At 40.5% G+C, this 25,824-nt stretch overlaps 1 protein-coding gene and 1 pseudogene across 2 annotated transcripts in view; one reads left to right on the top strand and one right to left on the bottom strand.

Annotated features, from left to right (window-relative positions):
• The window catches only part of LOC118006555 (ran-binding protein 3-like), a 263,048-nt gene that overhangs the window by 144,673 nt on the left and 92,551 nt on the right, over positions 1-25,824 (top strand). The gene's annotated exons all lie outside the window — the stretch shown is intronic.
• LOC118006557 lies at positions 1,035-1,966 on the bottom strand (annotated as a pseudogene).

Raw genomic sequence — 25,824 nt, 5'->3', positions numbered from 1 at the left:
TGTTATACGCAAACAATGAATCATGGAACAGTACATCAAAAACTAATGATGTAATGATGTATGGTGACTAACATAACATAATTAAAAAAAAATCTTAAAAAAAAAAAGGAGAGGTCCCTTTTAAGGTGATCACAATATCCTGAAGCAAAGGAACCTTATATAGTTAAATTTTTTTTATTATTTGTAGTTTTTTGTATATATTTATGCTCAATTTACCGTTCGTAAACTGCTTATAGTTAATTCCATTAATGCATAGTTTGCTTTTTGAAATAATTTTTCTTGATGTCTTTATAGAGTCCCAAATTAAAGAATCTCTTGAGTGGAAGAAATGGAATTGTATTTTCTCATATGTTCTTTTAAAAGGTCTGGGATAATTCATAAGAACATAACAAAAGCAGTTAGCTGATGGGTTTTGGGGAAGGGTTGATGCAGAGAGGAAAAACCATGGAGATGACAGAGAACAGGGTTGACTTTTCACTGATTATCTTTTATATTTGTTCTTGTTTAACTCATGTGAATGTAATATCTCTGACAAAAATAACCAAATAAACCAATAAAAGAACTTCAGATAACCCTATATTTTTGAAAATGCATAGACTATCTCTGGAAGGAGGACACCAAAGAAACTGATCACAAAAGTCATCTCCAGGGAGAACAGAGTGGCCAGGGGCAGGAAAAGGAAGGAGGCTTACTCTACTTCCTCACCTGTGAATGCTGTGACATGGACCTTCGCAGAACCTGTTCCTCATACTGGAAATGCTTCTTGGCCTAAAGAAATAGTGTCTCCTTGGAATGGCTAATGCCTAAACTCTCATAATTTGAGTTTCACTTAGTTTAGAAATGGTTTCCTTCTGGTTTTTCTAGGAAGAATCACAGCTTTGGTGACCATTTCCAGCCTAGCAAACATGTCAATGTCATAGTGGAAAAGTTCCAAGGAAAACAGAACTAAAACAAGAAATCCCTCCATCCTCCCCCTTTAAAAATTTTTTTTTTCTGAAGCATAACAATTTTATTTCTTTAAAATTTCTTGCAAATTAATTATTAGATGTTCCACTGTTTAACAGGTACTTTTTCCCAACATCCCATACTTTCTTCTCTATCTGGATTCATTTTTTTTCAATCCAATAGGAAAAAAAGAATGATGGTAAAATTTTCATAAGCAAAACATTTGGCTGATTAGTTACTAAAGTATGGCCATTTTTTAACCTCTAACATTTCATGCGGTGTTAGCAGCTGTGCAGTTGATTCTTGAATGTTTTTCTTTTTCTTTTTCACATTTCCATCAGGCAGAGGAAAATGATCTTCCAGAAACTCACCCAAGGTAATCAGGAGTTTCTACTTATATTCTTTTATATCATGCATTTTAGTTTTCAGCTCATCAAAGATTCTTGATTCAGAAAATGTCACAACCTGATGTTTCAATTCACTGTGTAGTACATTAAGAGATTGCAGTATCTGTTGTTGTTCATCCAACCACTGTTGCTCCCTTTCCAAGTCTTCCTTTAGCTTTTCATTCTTTGACTGAATAGTAGAGAGCACCAATTCAAGATCATGTCTCAGTTTTTGGAACTATTCTTTACCTAATGTTACAAGAACTTCTTCGTTCAGTGGAATTATTCCAGGACTTTCTTTCTGCCATTGATTGAGTTCAGCAGTCAAACATTTCACTTGCATAATTAATAATGACAGCTGAGCATTTGAATCAGTGAGTGTCTCAGTTCCAACAAGTGATAATTTTTTCTGACATTCTTCCACATCTTTCCACATTTCTTCACATTCTTTAATAAGTTCTTCTTCAGCATTTGTAACATCTTCCATGTCTGTAGTACTGTTTGGATCTAGATCTTGCTAATTCACTGACATGTGCCTTGTAATAATTAGCCTTATAAGAAAAAAAGCTGTGTGACCTTGGGCAAGTCACTTAAACTGTCTGTGCCTCAGTTTCCTTATCACCACAGTGCCACGGACTTCAGGTCTTCTCCGCTGGGCGTAAACAAGGCTTCCTGGCCTAGGACGTTTGCACGCGCTGCTTGCTGATTGGATCTGCCTAAAAAAAATTTTTTTTTCTGGGAGAAGAAGAAAAGAAAAAGTCTTAGAAAGGGGTTGCATTATATTCTTTTGTCTTTCAATTTTCCAGGTTTCTCCCAACCCCCACGTGAACATCTCCAAGTATTCGTGTGAAATAGTTTATTAGATCCTTTTCAGGATAGGGTTTAAAGCAGTATGGAAGGAATAGAGGTCACCAGACTCTGGGGAGGGGAAGGGGCCCTTCTGAGATACAACGTGTGAAAAGGAGAGGGATTTACCTTGGGTCAAATCAACTGTACTGTTCTGAGAACAGTGTTTAACTAGAAAACAAGTGTACTCACTTCTTTGGGCAATAATGCAGGAAAAACCTGTGGGTGTTGCAGGGTGAGAGGGCAGTTGGGTGAAGGGGGAGCTGTTCTTATTGGCAGGTGGGGAATGCTGCTGTAAACAAGCCCCTGGCCCAGGAGGAAGGAAGTGTCTATCAGAGAGTTAGTAATGATCCAAGTTGCCCAGGAACATCCTTGCGCGTGAGATGAAGTTCACATTACCTTAAATATCTAAGAATATACATTTTTCTCAAATACTAGATGGTCTTATTCTTTTGTCCAGTAACTAAAGAATGTAGCTAAAAATTGTGAATTCCTCTAAAGGCTCGGATTTCCTAACTGGCAAAGGAATGCATACCTTCAACAAAATATGCTGGGTTTCTCTTTGAGGGACTTAAATTTACACAAGGGAATGATAAGGGGGAAATGTAAAAAAAACAAGCCTAGATTGAGTGATCTGACATATTTTTTTTTTGGATTGCAAAGTTTAATAGCTTGAAAAACAATTTCTAACTTCAGTTTTGTGCATAGGCATGGTTTTGTGATTTCTCTCTCTATGGCTGAAGCAATATGAAAATGCAGTTTTCATCTGGTCACTGATCCTGATCAGGGAGCTCTAAAGGTTCTCTATTTCCTACTAGATCAAACTCACTGCCCTTCCTTGCTTGCAGTGTTTTCTGCAATATGGTCCTGAATTTACTCAGCCTCACTTCCATGACGCCACAGCAAGCCACCCCTGCTCTATTTAGTTTTGGTTTCTTCACAGTCTCCAGACAACATACTTTCTCCCATCTCCCACTCACATCCTCCTCTTGCTTGCTGACCTGTTCACTTCCTTCCTTCAAGAACCGAGCCAAATTCAAATTTCCATGAAGATGGTCTTAAGTGGCAAAGCCTTTGTCTCTCTTCTGAATAGCACATGGCTTATGCAGCTATGGGACTAAGCCATGTCTACTTCTAGGCTTAGTCCCATGGCTAAGTCTAAGCCATGTCTACTTATGGGACTAAGCCATGTCTACTTCTAGGATTCTGACATGTCTGTGTTGACAGGTGAATAGGTCTATTTGCATGAAATGAAAAGATACTGCCCAAGACAACAGGGCTGGAGCCTCCTGGTAAAGACACATCCAAGTTAGAGCCAAGGTGGGCAGACAAGGTTGGCCAAACCTTTGGCTTCAGAGGGAAGAAGCAATGCTGGGTACTTCATAGCGTTTGTCATTCACATTTTCTTCTGCCCCCATGCCACCTTCATTGGGATTCCATTAATAGAGTGTGAAATGAATGGTGAAGAGAGGCATTCAGGGGAAGTTTCTCATTTGAATCCCAGTGCTGTGGCATTCTGAGAACTCAAGGCCATCCTATCAATTCTTAGGGAGATGATCGTACCTGGTGAAAGTTGGCAGTGCCCATAAGGAAGGGTTGCCAGATAAAATATTGGGTGCCCTATTAAATGTGAATTTCAGGGGTGTCTGGGTGGCTGATTTGGTTAAGTGTCCGACTCTTGATTTCCGCTCAGGTCATAGTCTCAGGGTGATGAGATCGATGCCCCTGTCGGGCTCCACACTCAGCAGGGAGTCTGCTCTCTCTCTTCCTCTCCCCCTGACCCTCCCCCTCACTAATGCTCAATAAATAAATAAATAAATAAAATCTTGAAAAAATGTGAATTTGAGATAAGCAAGAAATAGCTTTTTAGTATATCTCATGTAACATTTGGGGCATATTTATACTAAAAATTATTTGTTGTTTATCAAATTCAATTTTAACTGGTTGTCCTGTATTTTCATTGGTAAATGTAGCAACCCTACTAAGAGGGACAGTGGTGCCTGAAAAAGGGTAAAATGTCCACTGGGGTTCAATAGAATCTAGAGGAAGGAATCCAGATATGATAACTAGGCAGTTGGCCTGCTTCTCTTTCTGAATAAAAAGACAAAGCACTGAGAAGAGAAAGCCTCTTGACCTTTCCACTTGCTTCATGTCTTTGAATTACTCATGATGCCTGGAGTGATGACAGCCATCTAGAGGTCATGGGCTATAAGTAGGAGGATGAAAAGCCAAGATACCATGGACAGTGAAGCAAAAGGTTGCAAAGAGCTTGGGTCTTTTAAGACATTGTTGAGCTTCATCCAAGGAGGTTCAACCTTCCCTGAGACAACTTTGGGTTGGATCCATACTTGAATAACATTCAAATTCTATTAGAAAGAAAGAAGGAGGAAATGGATGCTGGGTAGGTTAGCAACAATGTCACTAACAATGTAACCAGCAACCACGTGGATAGTCCTTCTGTAGACATTGTTTCTTTAGGCCTTGATTACTGACCAAAGAACACTAGGATTTTAAATATAGGTACAGAAATTAGAAGTCTAGGAAGAAAAAGAAGATAGGAAGTATATGCAATAAATGTGCTGGTATTCCCTTTTCCTCATTTTTTGTGTTTAATAGACTACCAATGTGGTTGAATGTCAAGCATAGCTGACATGGTTAAAAAAATTAAATGATTAACTTATTCCCTATAAGATCCCTGCTCATATATTCTTCCTTCATCCACACAGGGCCACTTGATCCCCTATCACCATCACTCCCATCTCCTCTTATATGTACATCCCTACCTCAGTCACTGGAAAATATCTTTTCAGTAGTCAGGGAGAATTTAAGGACCAATAGCAGACTCAATAGCCCAAGTGTAGTCAACTTTGCTACTTATCAGTCATTCTCTGAACTCATACTAAGCTTCGTGTCTGACCGCCTACCTCTAGATTTCTGAGAGTTGTGAAACATTCGTGTTTTTGTTGCTTAAGACACTGTCAAGTGTTCTATTACCTGCAGACAGAAGCATCCCTAGCTGATAGAGAAGCTGCCAAGTTCTTGTTCATGAGCGTAAGTGAGACACCCTTTATCAACTTTCAGAAATGTTCAGGGGAAGCTTTCCAGGAAAGTAGAGTCCTAAATTATCAGGTAATGGAGAGAGCCAAACAAATATGGGTTACACTTGGCATCTCTATCGAAAAGTTGATACTGGATCTGAGTGAGCATCAAACCTCCACGAGGATTTCAGCTCCTGAGAGCCCAGAGACTTTCCTTTTTATTCCCATCCCTCAACTGCATGACTCAATACACATTTATTAATTGACTAATTAAAGAATTTAATTGATTTATGGAGGATTTCCAACTTAATCTAAACCTGGAAGGGAGGATTTGAAAGGTGGTGTGGAAAAGAATACTGTGGGTTAGGAGATATAAGAACAGAGGTCCTGGAACTGGTCATTAGCACAGCATGTTTGGTGCCTAAGGATTAGATTCCCTGAAAAGGATTAGTAAGAGTTTTATGTTACTGCTGGATACATTGCTAGGTATTTGGGGCTGGTGCAATAGATCACTAGGAACCTAGGAATCACGAGGACTAGTGGAGAAATGCAAGGACAGAGATATCTTAGGGAAGTTCATTAGTCAGAAGCCCATAAGACCTATTAAAAGAAAGACATTGGTAACTAGAAAGGCAGTTAGGGGGTTCTTAAAGTGATTGAGGAATGGATTATAGTGGTGATAAGGAAGCAGGTGGGGAAAAAAGTGAATCCTAGTAAGAACTGACAGAAGGCAAGAGAAAAAAAAATGCTAACATTTACTTGGTGCCTACTTCATACCAAGCATTTCACATACACTGCCCCATTTAGTGAGCTATATTATTATACTCTCCATCCAGTGGGGGGGGGGGGGCGCAATCTGTAAACATGTAACAATTTTACAGAGGGACAATAGTTCTAATAGAAGTGTATATGAGAAAGCTATTTGAGTATCTAGGAAAGAGGCATGGACCTAACGAATGTCTTGAAAGATGCATGAAAATTTGACAGAAAAGTCTGAGGAGAACATTCCAGACAGATGGATGGTATGTGCATAGCCATATCTTTGGCAAAATCTTTGCATGGGGTGTCTTCTGGAGAATTCATTAGTACCAAGGAGTTTCTCTGAGATATTTGACTGAGATATTTGCAGGTCAGGGCAGAGGGGCTTTTTGGGACCCTTAAATAATACCTGTCAATTTGGCATCTTAGAAAAACTATAGCTATAGCCAGTAGTGGAAACATCTCCAGAGATTTCTGCTGGAAATAATGCTCCATGATGTGATGATGCAAGAAGGTGGGAAAGTACTGAAGTTCTTCCATGTCCTTCATCTCTCCACCCTTCCCAGGATTCTCCAGGGCCACCTGCCTTTCCCCATGACCCCCAACCCAACCTGTTTTCCTATCCATGCTAGGGGCTACACATATTCTGAGCACAAAGAGCTAGGCAGCATCCTCTATGTCCCTCATCTATTTGCTCTTGGGGCTGACTTCGCAGACTGTTCCTCCGTCCCCTTCCTGAATATTGAAGACCACCCTTCTCATGATGCCCTGTGGCTGTGGCTTTCTGACATTTGGTCTGGAGCCCCTGGGCCATGACAGCAGAGACCTCCTGCTCAAACCCTCCAGGGTTCAGGACATTGCTTGTTTTTTGTTTTTTGTTCTTTTTTCCTCTCTCTCTGCTGTCCTTGGAGATAGGCAGGAGACCTCAGATAACCCTAATATCGGGAGGGATCATCTCCATCTCAAAAAAAAATGCTCTAGTTCTGGGAGAGGTGGGTGGACTGGCTACAGATGCACTCCCTGTCATGTCCCCTTACTTGACCAGTTGGAACCTTGCTCTGTGGCATTTGGGGAAGATAAGGAGTCTTCTACAATTTGTTCAAAAAGTTAGCAAAGGCTTCCATGTTTCTACTCTAATTCTGCTGCCACTTCAAACCTATTTTTCAAAACATCACAAATATTAACATTCTCTTCATATTACTCTTCCTTCAAATAATTTCTAAGGAATGTGCCCAAATGGCACAGGAGTAGGAGTCAGGAGAGTCAGAAGTCTGCAGACCTCACTTTTGGCTTGACTTCAGCCTCTATTCCTCCATTCTATACCCTTGAGCAAGACATCACTTTTTCAAACCTTATTTTCCCCATTTGTTAAAGAGATGCAATGGAAAAAAGATAGTCTCTTCAATAAATGGTGCTGGGAAAATTGGACAACTATATACAGAAGAATGAACCTCGACCATTCTCTAACACCATACACAAAGATAAACTCAAAATGGATGAAAGACCTCAATGTGAGACAGGAATCCATCAAAATCCTAGAGGAGAACATAGGCAGTAACCTCTTTTGATATCGGCCACAGCAACTTCTTTCAAGATTCATCTCCAAACGCTAGTGAAACAAAAGCAAAAATGAACTTTTGGGACTTCATCAAGATAAAAACTTCTGCACAGCAAAGGAAGCAGTCAATAAAACAAAGAGACAACCCACAGAATGGGAGAAGATATTTGCAAGTGACACTACAGATAAAGGGCTGGTACCCAAGATCTATAATCTATAGTCATCTATAATGACTTGATTATTTAATCAAGTCAAAAAATGGGCAGAAGACATGAACAGACACTTCTCCAAAGAAGACATACAAATGGATAACAGACACATGAAAAAATGTTCATCATCATTAGCTATCAGGGAAATTCAAATCAAAACCACATTGAGATACCACCTTACACCAGTTAGAATGGCAAAAATCGACAAGGCAAGAAACAACAAATGTTGGAGAGGTTGTAGAGAAAGGGGAACCCTCTTACACTGTTGGTAGGAATGCAAGTTGGTACAGCCACTTTGGAAACAATGTGGAGGTTCCTCAAAAATTAAAAATATAGCTACGCTATGCACTCCTGGGTATTTACTGCAAAGACACAGATGTAGTGAAAAGAAGGGCCATATGCACCCCAATGTTCATAGTAGCAATGTCCACAATAGCCAAACTGTGGAAAGAGCCGAGATGCCCTTCAACAGATGAATAGATAAACAAGATGTGGTCCATATATACAATGGAATATTACTCAGCCATCAGAAAGGATGAATACCCAACTTTTACATCAACATGGATGGGACTGGAGGAGATTATGCTAAGTGAAATAAGTCAAGCAGAGAAAGTCAATTATCATATGGTTTCATTTATTTGTGGAACATAAGGAATAGCATGGAGGACATTAGGAGAAGGAAGGGAAAAATGAATGGGGGGAAATCAGAGGGAGAGATGAACCATGAGAGACGATGGACTCTGAGAAACAAACAGGGTTTTAGAGGGTAGGGGGGTAGGGGGATGGGTTAGCCTGGTGATGGGTATTAAGGAGGGCACGTACTGCATGGAGCACTGGGTGTTATATGAAAACAATGAATCATGGATCACTATATCAAAAACTAATGATGTATTGTATGGTGACTAACATAACATAATAAAATAAAAAAAAGAGATGCAACAGAGTTTACTTCCACTCATTAGCATTTCTATGAGGACTGGATCTGGTTACATACATTATAGTGATATAGGAAGCATAAAATATGATAGATGAGCCTTATCACTAGACAGCAGGACCAAGTAACTCTGGAGCCAGACTTTCTTTAAAGCCAGGGTTTTCCCCCTGGAAAATGAGGATAATGATGCAATCTGAAAGCTCCAAAATCCTCAAAGCTTGGGAATTAAAAGTTTTTTCATGAGTGGGGCACCCATACTTATTTGGTGGCAAGATTGACATGAGGGTTTTTATGGTCTTTGTCTAGCCCATTTGCTGCAGAAATCTCAATGTGCTTGCTTAGTGGGTGCTGCCCCAGATCCCTTGGGAATCATTACATAGTATGCAATGCATGCACTGTACTATTTTTCTTAAAACACGAACAATTCAGAATTGGAAACACATTTGGCCTCAAGGAATTTAGATATGGGATTGTGGGCTTTGGTACCAAACTCACAGGGCTGTTGTGATGATTAAGTAAATAGATTCAGCATAGTGCCTGCCCCATGGTAGATGCTCAGCAAATACTAGCTGCCATTACTATTCCCTCCATTACTGCAGCCCTCAACATCTTTGAACAATTTCCGCTATTGCTCTAGACCTGTTTCCCTATTTGCGCCTATAACAATTTTTTAAAAGATTTTATTTATTTATTTGAGAGAGAGAGAGAGAAAGAGTAAGGAGGAGTGGCAGAGGGAGTGGGAGAAGCAGACTCCCCACTGAGAAGGGAGCCCAATGTGGGGCTCGATCCCAGAACTCTGGGATCATGACTTGAGCCAAAGGCAGACATTTAACTGACTGAGCCACCCAGGTGCCCCTGTGCCTGTAACTATTAGTGTCTAAAATTCTTTCCATTCAACCACTCAGCACTTGCCTTTCCTAAAGCTCCTGTCTTCCCAACTGTCTGCCAAAATGCTGTCCTCATTTATTTATTTATTTATTTTTAAATGCTTGCATTTTCTTTTCTTTTCTTTTTTTTTTTTTTAAGATTTTATTTATTTATTTGACAGAGAGAGACAGTGAGAGCAGGATCACAAGCAAGGGGAGAGGGAGAGGGAGAAACAGGCTTCCCGTGGAGCAGGGAGCCCAATGCGGGGCTCGATCCCAGGACCCTGGGATCATGACCTGAGCCGAAGGCAGACACTTAATGACTGAGCCACCCAGGCACCCCTGCTGTCCTCATTTAGAACAGAAAGTTCTCCCTGTAGCCACCTGAGGTCCCCTCCATCTGCCTTCGTGGTAATTAGTTGGATGGTTTGCTTGTGGGTAAAGGAGGCTGGGAGAGAGTTCTAGAACGTATCCCACTGGCAGGTCTCAGACTCCTAGCTCACCCTGACATACTTCCCTTTGGCTGTGTGGCTGGGATCCTATAGGGGTGGGTGCAGCTCCTCCCCCTTTAGAAAATTTACTTCCACCTTTCTGGACCTCACTTTCACATGGTTAAAGCACAACAGTCAGCCTAGATGATAGCTTTATGCCTCTTAGCTCCCTCAAATCCTACCTCCTGTGATGCTGCCTAGAGATGTTATCTTTGCATGCTGGGGAACCACATCCTCCATACCTTCAGTCATCAGCTGATGTTGAAGGGGGAATGAAAGCTGCTTCTCTTCCGCTCTGAGTATATCCAGCCTCAAGAGGGGCCAAATGCAAGGCATTTGCAAACCTTGTTACCAAGGAAACTAGATCCTCTTTCCCCAGCTTTCTGGGCACTGAAACTAACCTGACTGTAGGAACAGGCTCTGGGTCATCTCCTGGACAGAATTAGAGATGAGTTGGACAGTCTCAAGTTTAAGGAGATCCAGCCTGGTAACTAGGGGGCTGCAGGCAATGTTGCCATCCACTGATTAATGTCAGAGGCCAAGCAGCACAGTGACCAGCATTGGAAATCTGGTCAATAGACAGAAGGACCCTACTAGTGGTGAGACAGGCTGTTGGAGAAGCAGGAGAGGGAGAAAGAGGGATGCTGGGAAGTGGTGAGGCTTCAGGTCAAGATCTAGTTAGGAGGGAGACTGAGGTATGAGGGAGGATGGGTGATAAGAGGGGAAACAATGGAAGCCTGATGCTGTGGACTGGGTCACCCAATGGTGACCCTCAAATGCATGGGCCCCCAGGGCTCTTCCCTGGAGCACCAAATACTGCCATGTTGCACAAGACACTAGTAACTGCCAGACTTGTCTCCTCTTTATCATTACAAAGAGGACCCCAATTTTGTTTCAGAAACAATGTAATCAATTAGAAACACTAATATCCCCAGAGTCCCAGTTGTGTTTGCTAAGATATAAGCAGAAATCCCTGGGAGGAGCTGTGGGAAAACCTGTGGAAAGGGTTGATGTAGCAGGCACATGCATTTGCCCTTCACCCTTGCCCCTTTTTTCTGCCTGAGATTCAGACAGGACACTGAAAGAGAAACAGCCATCTGGTGAGTGGGAAGTCCAAAGCCAGAAGCTAAGCTGGGCGGGGCTGGAAGCTGAAGGAAGCCTGAGACCCTGATGGCACTGAGAGCCACAGGACAGCCCTGAAAATGGTACTGCAGCTTCTTGTCATGTGAGAAAAATGAACTCTTGTTTGGCTAATCTACTGTAGTTGAGCTCTGTTTTATGCAGATGGACCCAGTCCTAACAGACACACATATCTGGCTTACTGGGTTGTTGGGAGGATTTGATGAGATGCCTCAGCAGACTCTGAGGGTTGAGGTGAACCCAGCAGAGATTGCTGAGCACTCAGAATCCAACTTTGGGAACTTGTCCTATTCTTAAGCCCCTGTAGGTGGTGGACACCTAAGCCACTGATACACTTCCTGTCCCCAACTTGATTAACTAACTCCAGACTTAGTGGGGCGGGTTAATCCTGTGACCACAATGGGGATGTGTCAGTAAATCCAGCTGCAGGGAAACAGTTTTGAAAAACCAGAGGAAGCAAGGCAGAGGATGATGTGCATTGTGGCTTACTGAAAGTCCATCTGCACTTCTAGAAAAAATGTCTCTGCTTATATGCTATCAATGGTGGTTCAGTAGCACCTTCTTCACATTCAGAGTAGCTTTCATTCATTCGTCAAATACTTCCTGGGTGCTTACATTGTGTCAGGTACTGTATTCGGTGCTGGAGATACAAAAGTGAGTCAGATACGATCCTTGACCTCAAGCATCTTTTCTGAGTACCAATTTTTTATTTTTGTTTTAATTTAATTTATTTTTTTTAGAAAATGGGGCCAAAAGGTAAAGGGTACACTTGAGTTAAATATGAGGGAAGAAAAAGCTCTGACTACTGACATTTTTGTCATTTTGTATGTTCTGACTGATGCTGTAAGAATAATGTACACTGGGTTTTGGGAGGTGGGGGATATTTCCAATCTAGCCTGGAGTGGAAAGTTACTGGTATGCTCAGAAGTAAGCTTCCATAATTATGGACTGAGGTCAGACAAACTATAGAGAGTTCTCAATTTCTAGCGTTTCCTTGGGCTGTGAGTAAACTACCACTTGACCCAGGTAAAACATGCTGTCTCCTTAAATGGAAAATACCCAGATGGTGGAAATTTTGTGTTATCTACAAATGGGAAACTATTAGGTCTTCAGTGATACCCACTGGGCTACACTCTGAACAGCTGACTAAAAAGATTGTACCAGCCCACCATTTTTCATTTTTAGCTGCTCCTCACTGAAGAGATATTTGGGTATGCATATATACGATATATCAGAATGCAGGTTCTCAGGTAAGAACACCTTTGAATCCTAACTCTGCTCCTTACCAGCTGGTGAGCAGCCCCGTAGTTACTTGACATCACCAAGTCAATCATTCCTACCACTTAGGGTTGTCATGAAGATTAAAAATAACATATTATACAAAGGATGGACAGTACTTGGCACAGAGTTAGAACTCAAAACATGTTAACTATGGGGAAAATGAGATGGAGATGGGGAGAGAGAGAATGGGAAATCTTTTCTCAGGGGGATGATCTGGGCTAGAGCCATTTACCCCCCAACAGACCTTCTTGTGCCATCTCTGTCCAGAAACAACCCATCCTCAGCAGACCCCAGAGACTGTTAAACCTCTGTTATGCTGAATTCTGCTCCATTCACCTTCAAGCTGCTGGGGAATGTGGGGGCTCTCCAATTATTTGAATGAAAACTGAATTTCAGTGGGCAGTTTTGGAGGGTCTGTGAAATGAGCAGGTCCGATGCCCCATTGGATGAATCTGCTTTGTGAGACTAGTTGAGGGTTTTCATGAAAGGCTTCCCTATGTAAATATATTAGTTTCCCCGTCTCTGCAATGGAGGTGATTGTCCTGACTTCCTCTGATGGGGTGGGGGGTGGATTAAACCAAATGGTAAGTACCTAGCATGATGATGGGGAGGGAGTAGGAGCTCCAGGAAGATTGCTCCATCCTTCCACATCCTTCCCTGCCCTGTTGTCATACTGCCCTAAACTGAGAGTATGACTGCCAGAGAGCTAACAACATGTGGCAGGAGGAATATAGGAATCCACTCTTAGCATCTTATACTTTAGTTGCAATTCATTTATCAGGCCAGCCAGGGCAATCCCTGGCCTGGTTCCATTCAGCCCCATGGCACACTAGAATTTCTGGGCAGCATTTTAAAAATTATTGATATTGAGCATGAATTCCCTTCCCCAAGTGAATCTGTCTTAATGAATAGCTCCTTGAAAGAATGAGTACCTCTCTGGTTTCAGTTTGTTTCCTCTGCAAATTGAGAACAGAGAAGTAAAGTAACTCACTGGGTGCTGCACAGCTAGAGAAGGGCCCAGGTCTGCTGAAGCCCAGCTTAGGGCAGTCACCCCAACAGATACTGTCCTTAGTTAAAATTATGATATTCTGTCCATCATGGATTTTTTTTTGCATTAATTTTGAGTTTGAAAATAGTGTATTAAAGTATTATATATCTAGATTTCAAGGTTTTTTGGCATCCCCTTAAATTTGTATTCAAGGTCATAGCCAAATGATGGGGAGTGCTCAAGAGAAAACTTCACATCATTTCCCTGGGTCCAGAAATTGCATCTAAAAAGGGACATGAACTGGCCATCTGTCCTTTTCCTTGGAAGGTTATGCTCAGTTTACTAGGATTTTGTGCTGTGTTTCCAGGAGTGGTGATGGCCAGTCATGAGGATAAGGATGAGCTTCTGGTCTGTGGCAGAGCTGGACATAGCCCCAGTGAATTTCTGAGGCTTCTCTACAAGAAATCAGTTGAAAGTCATTTTAAGACTGGTTAGATTTCAACTGAGGGTTCTAGAGGGGAGGGGGTGGGGGGGACGGGTTAGTCTGGTGATGGGTATTAAAGAGGGCACGTACTGAATGGAGCACTGGGTGTTATACGCAAACAATGAATCATGGAACACTACATCAAAAACTAATGATGTAATGTATGGTGATATAACATAAAAAAAAAAAAAAAAAGAAGACTGGTTAGATTTTGGCTGTGTCTCTTTTGCAGCCTAAGCAACAGATGAAATTCCTCCAGGAAGTATTCATTATTTAACTGCCACTAGCTTACAGTTAAGTTTTGGCTAGCTTGACATTTTCAGCCCATACTAATCTGAATTAGGTTATAAATGAGTGACAAGACCTGAACTATGCCCTCAGATACCATTAAACCAAAAGATAGTTGATTTGCCTGGAGGGAGCTCTGTGCTTATGAGGTCAGGAACCATGGTAATGGTTTGCAAAGGAAGCATTCCCGACAAGGCGGAGCTGCAGATGCAGGTGAAAAGTCTTTCCCTGAACCGGTAGACAGATACAGTGCGGGGCTTGGCTCGCAGGTAGAGTCCTACCTGTCAGGCTACATGTGCCTCGGGGAGTGTCTTTAGTCATCTCAAAGGACATCGCTGAAATCTCAACAATTTCTCCAAACTCAACTTTACTTTTATTTCAATTCCCACTAGAACATAAGCTCCATAAGGACAAGAATTCTTGATGGTTTTGTTCCAGGCTATATCCTCAGCAATTAGAATGGTGCTTCACCTAAAATAAGGGCTGATGGTCGTGTCACCCTCCTAATTACAGCTCTTCAGTATCTCTGTTTCCATTAGAATAAATGCTGAAGCCCTTATGTGACCTACGTGATCTGCCCCCTGATGACTTCTTTAATGTCAGGTCAAGCCATCTTTTCTTCATTCACTATATTCCAAGCTCTGCGCTACCAGGCCTCTGCAAATGTTTCTTCAGCATGGTGAACACATGCACACATACACACACACACTTCACAGAACCAGCTCCTTCCCAACCTTCCTATATCTAACTATAAAGGTCCTTTTTTCAACCATTCTAAAGATCCTTCTCTATTCTTATCCATGGAGGACCTCTTCTCCTGCATGTCATGTTTCCCTCATAGCACTTTTCTCAACTTGTAATTGAATATTTTTTTAAAAATGTATTCCACTGCTTAATTTCTGTTTCTGTGTTAGACTTCTCAATCCATGAGGAAGTGAATATGACTCTCTTTGTTCCAATATATCCATATTCCTCTGAAAGACCCTGACATAGAATAGGTACTTACTTACAAATTACCTGTTGAATGAATGAATGAACGTCTTTAGTATATATGACCCTGTCCTAGAATAAAATATAAAGATGGTGTTCTCCATCTCTCTTTTGTCCACCCTCTTCTCTTTAGTGCTCTCTTTGCTTGTCCTAGTGGCTAAATACTGCCTGTTAGCTGCCCAGGCTGCCTTATACACCCCAAGCCCAGGTCTGACAGTCTAGACAATGCCCCACTAGGATGCTAAAGGCGGGAATGTCATAATGTACTGTGTATAATATATAGCCTTTAACAGACATGCATCCTTCTAAATACTGTGGGAATGTAGGACATTATAAATAGCTTATGGGGAAGAAATTTATGTGTGCACAGGAGGGTCATTCACTCCACAGAGGCAGCCAGCTGGCCCGTTGTCTATGCAGAAGAGAGTTCCTGGCATAGCTATCATAATCAGTTAAAACCAGGTTCATCTGCAATTTTCATACTATTCTCTTCACCATTCTAACTATATATTGACTACCCTGCACTATTTTCCCTTCTTACATAAAACTGAAGAGAAATAATAGAAAGAGTATCATATGCCACTATGTTAACAATACTTATATTTAGATATTAAGATATGAGTGTTTTTAGGGTTTTCCCCCACATATGTCCATTTAAAACTTTTTATTTATTGAGATTTTGTTACTTTTATAATTTTAGAATATGTATTTCATGTACTCTCCTCTGTATTCGTATATAGTATCTCAATTGTATAGAGCCATGCTGTCCAATATAGTAGCCGTCAATGTCATGTGAATATTCAAATTTAAATTAATCAAAATTAAATTCAACTTAAAACTCAGTTCCTCACTAGCCATATTTCAAGAGCTTAGTAGTTACATGTAGTAAGTGGCTACTGTTCTGAACAGCACAGATATAGAACATTTCCATTACCACAGAAAGTTCCATTGGAAAATGCTGGTATAGAGTGTGTAGGTTTTGAGCATTTGAATATAAAAACAGAGTCTCACAGGTGTTGAAGAGTATTGTTGATGCAAACAAAAATTTGGAAAGATCAGCTGTCTGGGTTCCTTGTGATTCAAATGCAGTGGTATTGATTCCTCTCTGAGAAAAGGCCCTGGTTTGCTCATCAGGGTCTTTGAAATTTTATAGCTGTGGAAGCTAACTGAGTTTAGCCATCTGAGAATTTTTACAGAGTAATCTGTAAAGACTGGACAAGATGCCTGCCATGATGTGTCAGTGTTTCAGGCCACTCCTGAAACTCACCTTTCTTTTTTTTTTTTTTTAAGATTTTATTTATTCATTTGAGAGAGACTGAGGTAGAGAGAGCATGAGAGGGGGGAGGGTCAGAGGGAGAAGCAGACTCCCTGCTGAGCAGGGAGCCCGATGAGGGACTCGATCCTGGGGCTCCAGGATCATGACCTGAGCCGAAGGCAGTCGCTTAACCAACTGAGCCACCCAGGTGCCCGAAACTCACCTTTCTATGGGAAATTTTCATAAGCATACTTCAAATTAGATTCCTTATTTCCCTAATTCCTGTTCCCATTAAAAGGCCTTTAAGATCTATTCTTGACTAACTCCTCTTTAATGACCTACAGGATAACAAAATGCTAAGGTAAATTTATTATGCAGCCAGCCCAGGGGGTCGTGCTCAGCAAGTGGCCAGGCTCTTCCTTGAAAGGGCAGGGACTAAGTGACCTTTGGCACAACAGCTCAAGATCTGAGCAGCTAATCTTTCTCTATAATATTCAAAATTTGTCTGGTGTCAAGATGCATTCCCAAACCCATAAGCCTGGTGACCTGAGGAATGTGTCACTTCTGCCTCAGTCTTCATTAGCAAGAGGGACCTAGGTTATTAACTGAGAGGTGTAAAGATACAGTCATTCACAGATTTTTTAAAAAACAAATCTTCAGTGAGCATCTACGATGTGCTACATACTGGGGATAGAACAGTAATTAAGGCAGACCTGGATACTGCTTTACAGAGTACCACCTCAAAATATTATAATACCAACCTTGTCAAAGTCAAGGATAATCTTAAATAACCAGAAATGAGCTGACACCCACAGGTCAGGAGTGTCTCTAATGTGCGGTAAAGGTAAAACTCTACCTACGTGTCTAAATCAGAAAAGATATCGAACATATGAGTGTGTTTCATATCAATTAGCTTCTCAAGATATCCCATAAATGTCATTTAGTTCTGTGCAAGAGGAAAGAGACAAAATGTTTCTGTAATCGGGTCCTCTAGGGGCCATTAATCACCATATGAAACAGTGCTAGGTAGTAAACTGCCAAGACCTGTGATGTACTTCACTGTCCTTTCTCTAAGCACCCTGGGTTAACACGGAACAAGGAAGATGTACCAAAATGTTGATTAAAGTCCAGGATGAAAGGTCATTTCCTTAAATAAGTAAGATGTGGCGAACATGTGACAATGTGAATACAGAAGTACAGAATAAAAAGGGAAAATGTCTTCTTAACACATCTTTTTACAAGAAAAAAAAAGGAAAGAAAGAAAAATTTGGACATAATCTTAAGAAGGAGGCACTCAGATGATACCCCCTACAGAGCACATCTAATTGCCCAGAAAGTGGACTAGGAAATCTTATTGTAAATCTCTCTCCTAGAGATTTACTTCTTTACAACACTAAGATGTAAGATGATTAAAGTTCAGGGGCAAGAAAAGAAGGGAGAGGCATGGAAAGACCTCAGTGCTTCTGAAATAAAAATATCTGAGGAAAGAAAGCACATAGAGTGATGGTCAGAAATCAACATAAGGAATTGTGGTGGAGATGTTGCCTTTTCAGACCAGTCCACATTGGCACTGTGTTTGTGTTTCAGAAAATATTTGTTGAGTACAAGAGTATGTAACATTTGAGCCCAAAAAGATTTAGGAATCATCAAGAGTTAATAATTGTTAAAGAGCATGAATGAAATCCCTGGACAATGTAGTATGAGAAGAATAGGGGCCAAGCATGAACACTTGAGTACCCTAAAGTTTAAGGTCAGGACAGAAGATGAGGAATCTATTAAAGGGATAGAAAAATGAATGTTCAAAAGGAACCAGCAGTGTGTTGCAAGAGAAGTCAAGGGAGTAAAGAATTTAGAGACGAGATGCCTGTTTAAACACAGCTGGGAAGTACAGCCAGCTAAGGATCATAAACTGTACATTGATTTAACAACATTTGCCGGAGAAGTTTGAGTGGAATAGGGTGAGCATAACACAGATCGAAAGAGACTGAGAAGTGACAAGGAGGAGAGGAAATGTGCATGGGACCAGCCATTACTTGGAAGGATACTAAAATGAAGACCCATGTAGACATTGTTAATCAGCTTTTATTCCTAAAGAATCTGGCTTGCTAAATTGTAAAGGTTTATCTCTGGAACTGACCTCCCTGACTACAAGGATGGGACACAATCATACCTGACCTTTCGATCTGAGGAAGTACCCAAGTAACAGAGCATTCTTAACCCGATTCTTCTCTGGTTATTATAAACATTGTTTAGTCCTTAGAGAAATAATGCGTTTGAACATTTTCTCCATAGCAGTTTTTCTTGCCCTTCTCTAAAGTATAGGCCTATAAGAATTAAGTCTATGGAGTTCAAGAAAAATGAGTTGGCATCTCTTCCTTTGAAAAGTGAGCTTTGGGGATTAGCACAGTGAGCCCTGAAAAGCACCCACCATAGAGGCAAGGGAGCCTCTTGATGTGCTATACACAGACACTAGGTCCTACGTAGCCTTTAGGTAAACAGAGAAGATGATCAGTGTGCCTCAGATCTGCCATGTGGTCAGCAGGCTTTGCACAGAGAAACACCCTGGAAGGGTTGGCAGGCAGACCTTGCCTTTTATTAACAATCACAGCCTCTAAGTTGTTCATATAGATCAGCCATAATATGCCAAGAAAAATATTTCAATGATTATTTGTTCTACTTCACAAAGCCAAGAGTCCTAGGTTATCACAACATACTAGTGTTTCCAAGCTTTATCTTAGCATCAGCTTCTTCTCATAACTAGAGTACTATGGTTGAAGCTGAGTGAGATGGGGCAAAGTTATCTCCTTAGAATGCCACGTGGTTTAAAAGCATTAGCCCTGGAAAAGTGGCTCATGACACTGGCTACATATGAGATTCACCTATGAACAAATCCTAATACATTTAGAAGTCCTGATTTAATTAGGGAGTAGATCTCTGGCATGATATATTTTTTAAAGCACCCCAGATTCTATTATGCAGTGAGGGCTATGAACCACTGCCCTAGTGGAAGACTATTTATGGGAGGTTCCATTCTACTAAAGAAGATAGTATCTATAGTAAAACTGCTATCAAACCAATAGTTAGGTAATACTCTGCTGTTGGTTAATCAAATATTTTAGTTAATGAATGTTGACAAGTTTACCAATAGAAACCAATTCTACATGATATTAGAATAAAATAATATATACATTACAAAAGTCAGACTGAATAGCTCATTTAGCCAGCATTTATCCAGAAATCATTCTGGAGTGCCTATTATGTGGCATACTCTATGTAAGAGGCTTAGAGAGATGTATAAATTATTCTTCCTAAGTTCTTACTCTCAAAGAACTGTAAGTCTTCTGTGGAAGGTATAATGTATGATATAAAGCAAAATCTAAGAATCAAAAAACACTGGAGGGTCTAATACTATCTTGAGGTCATTGTCATTTTGGTGTGTTAAAGATGACTACAAATTCTAGCCACTCCTCCCATCAAAAGATGGCATCTATTTTCCTCTCCCTTTATATCTGGGTCAGCCTTATAAACTTTGACCAAGGAATGCAGCAGATGTGATACTATGCTAGTTGTAAGCCATAGTCTTTAAGAAACTTGGCAGCTTCTTTCTTGTTCTCTTGAAGCCTTCAGGCATCACATAAAGTGGTCCAGCTGGAGACAATACATAAAGAGAGAGATGCCTGGGCGTTCCAGCCATCTGAACAAAGTGCTAGATATATGAACAAAGCCATCTTGAAATGTAGCCTTGAGACTGTTATGTGAAGAAGTCCACATTTGCCATATGGAGAAACCACGTGGAGAACTAAGGCATCCTGGCCGACAGCCCCAGCTCGGGTACCAGATAGTCTCATGACTGCACTAGTGAGACCAGTGAAAGAATCATTCAATTAACCCATAGAATCATGAGAAATAATATAAAGTTTTTGTTTTAAGTCACTAAGATTTAGGATTGTTTGGTACACAGCAATATATAACTGATACAGAAGTTGGTGGCTGGAAATAAGGTATAGCCATAGAAAACCTAAAACATGTGGCATTGGTTTTGGACCAGGTAGTAGGTAGAAACTGGAAGGGTGGTAAGGAGACTGGTAGTGGAGGTTTGAAAAGTAGTGAAGTACTTGCTACTGGAAACTGGAGAAAACAGCACTCATATTACATAGTGCTGAGTTGTTTGTCAACACTGTTGTCTCTGATAACATAGAAGATAGAAAAGTCATCAGTGAATTTATGGATCTGGCTAAGGAGATTTCCAGGCAAAATGTTGAAAGTGAAAGTTGACTTCTTCTTGCCACTTATGATAAAGTATGGGAAGACAGAAATGAGCCAAAGAAGAAACTATTCCTTTTTAAAACAATTTAGGGGAAATGTTTCCAGCTCTGGACTTAGTAGGTTGGAAAATTTCTAGCCTTTCCATGTGTCAAAAAGATTTTCAAAGTTAGAAATGGACTCAGGGTAAAGGTCAAATCCAGAATGCTGACAGTAAAACCTGGACCCAAGTAAAGATCAAATCAAGGTGACCTTGATTTGTGCTTGTGTGACCCTTTGCTAAGACCTCAGAAAGATGTAAGAATCTTAAGAGCATTGCTCCATGGCACCCTGATTTGCAGTCTAAAGGAAAAAGGGGCCTAACTTGAAGAATTTTATGGGTGTGAATTTTATTTAATGAAGTGAATTTGTAATATGATGCATAGAAAACATACAAAATTTAGAGGGAATTGTATTGACAAAAGTATCACCAGATTAGACTAAAAGGGATAGGGCAATACAAAATAAAATGAGATTCTAGACTCCAAAATTTATATAGACAGAACTAGGCAAAGAAAGCAACTCAGTTGTAAACTTGACTCTGTCTTATAGAAAAGAAAGTTCTCAGGTGAGAGAGCCAGATGCAGAGGATAGAAACAAGAGCCACCAAGAACAGTGGGCTGCAAAAAGACTCTGAGAGAGCAGAACTAGACCCTAATCAAGGAACAGTCCCTGAACTGCAGTAGGAGACCCTGACAACTTGTGCCCAGGTGGATTTCAAAATTTCTGTGAAACAGGGAAGCTATGTGCTCCCCTTCTCTCCCTTTTTGAATGGGAGTGTCCATTATTGTTATTCACTTTTGTATGTTGAATGTTTGGGAAGGTGGATAACTTGTCTTTTTAATTCACAAATCTCTGCATAGATGGGAGCCACATCGATTGTCTACGTTCAGGGGACTGCACCTTAGGTGGCTCATTCATATCTGGGCTTAATTTAGATGACAAAACCCTGAATCTCAAGTCTGAGCCTAATGCCATAATGGAATGAGAATATTGTAGGTCTTGGGAAGGTATAAGTGTATTTTGCTTATGGGAAGAATATAAATAATTTAGAGGTTATTAAAGATAGCCACAAATTCTCTACTTTCCTTCAACATCAAGAGATGGAGTTTATTTTCCCTTTCCTTGAATCTGGCTTGGTATTGTGAATTGCTTTGATCAACATAATGTGGTGGAAGTGATGCTAGTCTACTTTAGGCTAGGCTACACTTTAAAAATGGGGAGTGTTTGCTTTATTAGTGTCTTGAGACTTCACGTCGGAAAGTCCAGTTACCTTGCTGAAGAGACCGCATGGCCAGCCCCCAGCTAGTCCAGCCATCTCCACCAAAGTACCAGGCATGTAATGAAGTCATCTTGGAATGCTGCCTTAAGACTACCATGCTGTGAGAAGCCCAAGCTACCATCTGGAGGGAACACATGGAGGAGAATGAACACATGACAGTTCATAGCCCCAGCCTGGCTGCCATCTGAATGCAGTTACAGGACTGACCCAACATAAGACCAGAAGAAAAACTGTTTGTCAACCCACAAATCATGAGAAATAATAAACCATTGTTGTTTTAAGCCATTAAGTTTGGGGAGGTTTGTTTTACAGAAATAAATAACTGACACCATTGTGAGCTACAATTGGAGCATTTATATAGGCCAAAGAATTTTCAAATAGAGAGTCTTATCTGGAAGTTCAGTTAAACTAGCTATTTTGTATTAGCATTTTTTAAAAACTGCATCTCAGGATGATATCAACAAAAGCAATCCTAGTATGCTTGAGAATAAGTAAACCAGAGTGTCATGCAACCCAGAGAGAAGACCTTGATTCCACTTCTCCTGTAATTATGTCTAGATGGTCAAAGTGTTGGGAAAATTCCTCAACAGAGAGTTATCAAGAACCTCCTATGAATGTCAGACAACCTAAGGAGAAAAATCTTATTGCCAGTTTCTAAGGAAAGACAGGATGTGAACATCTAAATAATCCAAATATTAGCCAATTTCAGACCTTAATTAACTCTGAACACTGGGGAGGTGTTTCTTTTTCTTCTACTATTTTCTGGAAGAGATTATGTAGGATTGTTATTAATTCATTATTAAATATTTGGTAGAATTCTCCAGTGAAACCATCTGGACCTGGAGATTTTTTGTTGTTGGATTTTTGAAATTATGAATTTGATATCCTTAATAGTTATAGGATTATTCAAATTATATCTTTCATGTTGAATGTGTTATGGCAATTTGTGCTTTTTGAGAAATCGGTGCTTTTCTTCTAAGTTGTCAAATTCACGTGTAGATTTGTTCACAGTATTCCCTTATTATTCTCTTGATGTCTGCAGGATTGGTAGTGGTAAAACCTACATTTTTTTATATTAGTAATTTGTCTTTGCTTTTTCTTTGTCAGTCTTGCCAGAGTTGGTCAATTTTATTGATCTTTTCCAAGCACCAACTTTTTGATTCATTGATTTTCTGTTTTCAATCTTAGTGATTCCTGCTCTTAACTTTACATGTGCCTCCCTCTGTTTCCTTTGGAATAGTTTTGCCCTTATTTTTCTAGATTCTTGAGGCTTTTTATTCTATGGGAAAATACTACTTCAGTTTATCAAATATGTTTGCATTTCACTAAATGCAGTATATTTATTAGATAGGATTATCTCATAGCTATTACTTTCATAGAGCGCATATAAAATGCTTCCCTCATGCTCATGTGGAGCCATCAAGGCACGTCAGAAAACAATAGCAAATCTCACAAAATGTGTGTGGATTTGGAAAAAAAATGCCATCAAACAATCAGTACTAGCTGATATATCCCCTGGTGCTTAGAGAGGCCAATCAAGGTAAATTATACCAGTAAAAGGAGCAGACCATCAGTGTTTTTTCCTGCTCCTCTAAAATTTTCCCCTAAGCAATAACTTAGCAGTGGAAAATCCCCAGCATGAAGGTTAGAGGAAGTGTGGTAAACATGTGCTGGTCACTAGATTTATCTTTCATGGTGTTTCCAATAATAAATTGCTCTCAGAACAACAAAGAATCTGAGTGTGAAAGGCTCAAGTTAGCAGCTGAGCTAAATAAAGAACAAACTGTGGTTCAAAAGGGATAATTGGCATATTTTCTTATATTTGTATTGGTGTTCATTTGGAATTACTTAGTATATTCTTAAGAGGCAAACAACAAATTACCCAACTGAATTTTAAAATCACACAGTTATTCATAGAGGTGTATGGACTCCCGGAGGAAACAGGGATCTGGATTGAGTAACTGATTTGCCCCAAATTGCTCAGCCAGGTCCCAGAAGAGCCTGAGCTCAGACTGCCCACCCCTGTTCCACTATTTATTTAGTCAACAAATATTTAGTGACTGCCTACAACATGTCAGGAGCTGTGCTAGGTGCTTGGATGCCAAAGAGGCAAGAATCCTTGACCCCAAAAGCTGGCAGAGGGAGAGAGATAATAAACAAGTAATGAATTAACAAAGTGAATTACACAACACATTATGGGGTGATAAGTGCAATAAAAAAAAGAAAGTAGAGCAAAGGAAGTAGAGTTGGGAGTGCTAGTAGGGTGCAATTATAAATAGTGTATCGGGGCAGTCCTCACTGAAAACACTGGGAAAAGGCAAAGAAATTAGCCATGGGGGTAATGGGAGAGAGCATCTCTGCAGAGCTACACAAGGGCCTTCAGGCAAGAGTGGGCACCGAACAGTTTCTGAGATGCACCTGCCATGCTTAAGGAATTAAAATCATCTATTACACCATCTGCAGTGTGTCCTCTAAAAATCATGGAACCTATAGACTTTGAGAGTTGGGAAAGCTTGAAAAATTGTGCAGTCCGATCTCCTAGCCATGCAGAAATGTTCAGCATAGTGGCCCAGATCCACAGTTGTCCAGGCTCCAAACGAATCTCTTCAGTCCAAGATCTCATTGGGTCACAGAGCTTGTACCATTTTTTTTAAGCCACTTCCAAAGGTTAGAAAGTTTTGTCTTTGTGGAGCTGAGATCTGCCTCCAATTGGCTTTATCTGTGATTCCACTTCTATCCTTTAGAGCAAACCCCTTCCCCCGCCTCTCAGCCATGACGTATCTCTCTTTTGTCTTCTTCCATTCAAACTGTCTTCTGTTCCTGGCCAGCTTTGATGATTTTCTCTAGACCACTGCTTTCTAAACATTTTCATTACTCATCCTTATCAGTAAAAAAAAAGAAAGAAAAAGAAAAAAGAAAATGGACATTTATCCCCCATATATATCTATTAACTTCTTTATAAATCATGTATATGTACAACTGTCCCAACATGTCATATACATTATAAAACAGACAAAAAGAAACTAAATTAAAAAATAGAATCTCAAATATTTTTCTCCCCATACCTCATGGATTGATCATCTTGCTCACTTTGGACATCTACTCTAGGAAAATTTTAGTTTCTTTATGTCCTCCCCCCAATTGTGAATGGAAAACCACAGTCTTAGGAGAATATTTACAAAGAACATAGTGACAAAGCTCAGAATGAGGAACAGAGAAAACTCAGTTCTACCTGGGCTCTATCATCGTCAGTTGCATGATTTGACGCAAGTTACTTAACCTATCTATGCCTTGGTTCCCTCATCTCTAAAAATGCAGTGAATAGAGCTGTTATCTGGGGGCTCTAATGCTTGCAATGTTGTGGGATACAAATGGGATAATCAATAGAAAGTACTTAATACAGTATGTAGCACAAAGTAGGCATGGGATAACTGTTAACTAGTTATTGTTATGTGGTTTTCAGACACCACTCCAGAAATATCCTCTAAGTCATACATGTCAGTCATTCAATCAAAACTATCTCCATCTATGGCCCAGGCAGCCTGATGGCAGTGCATCTCGTCTGGTCTCGGAAGCTAAGTAGGGTCGGGCCCGGTCAGGACTTGGATGGGAGACTGCCCGGGAATGCCGGGTGCCGTGGCTCTGGTTTTGGGATGCCTGGGTGGCTCAGATGGTTAAGCGTCTGCCTTCGGCTCAGGTCACGATCCCAGTGTCCTGGGATTGAGTTCCACATTGGGCTCCCTGCTAGGCAGGGAGCCTGCTTCTCCCTCTGCCGCTGCCTC

The sequence above is a fragment of the Mirounga leonina genome, unplaced genomic scaffold, assembly GCF_011800145.1.
Source record: "Mirounga leonina isolate KUSES-001 unplaced genomic scaffold, KU_Mleo_1.0 Mir_97, whole genome shotgun sequence".
Classification (NCBI taxonomy): Eukaryota; Metazoa; Chordata; class Mammalia; order Carnivora; family Phocidae; genus Mirounga; species Mirounga leonina.
Note: the sequence above shows the minus strand (reverse complement) of the source record. Positions and strands in the feature narration are given on the sequence as shown.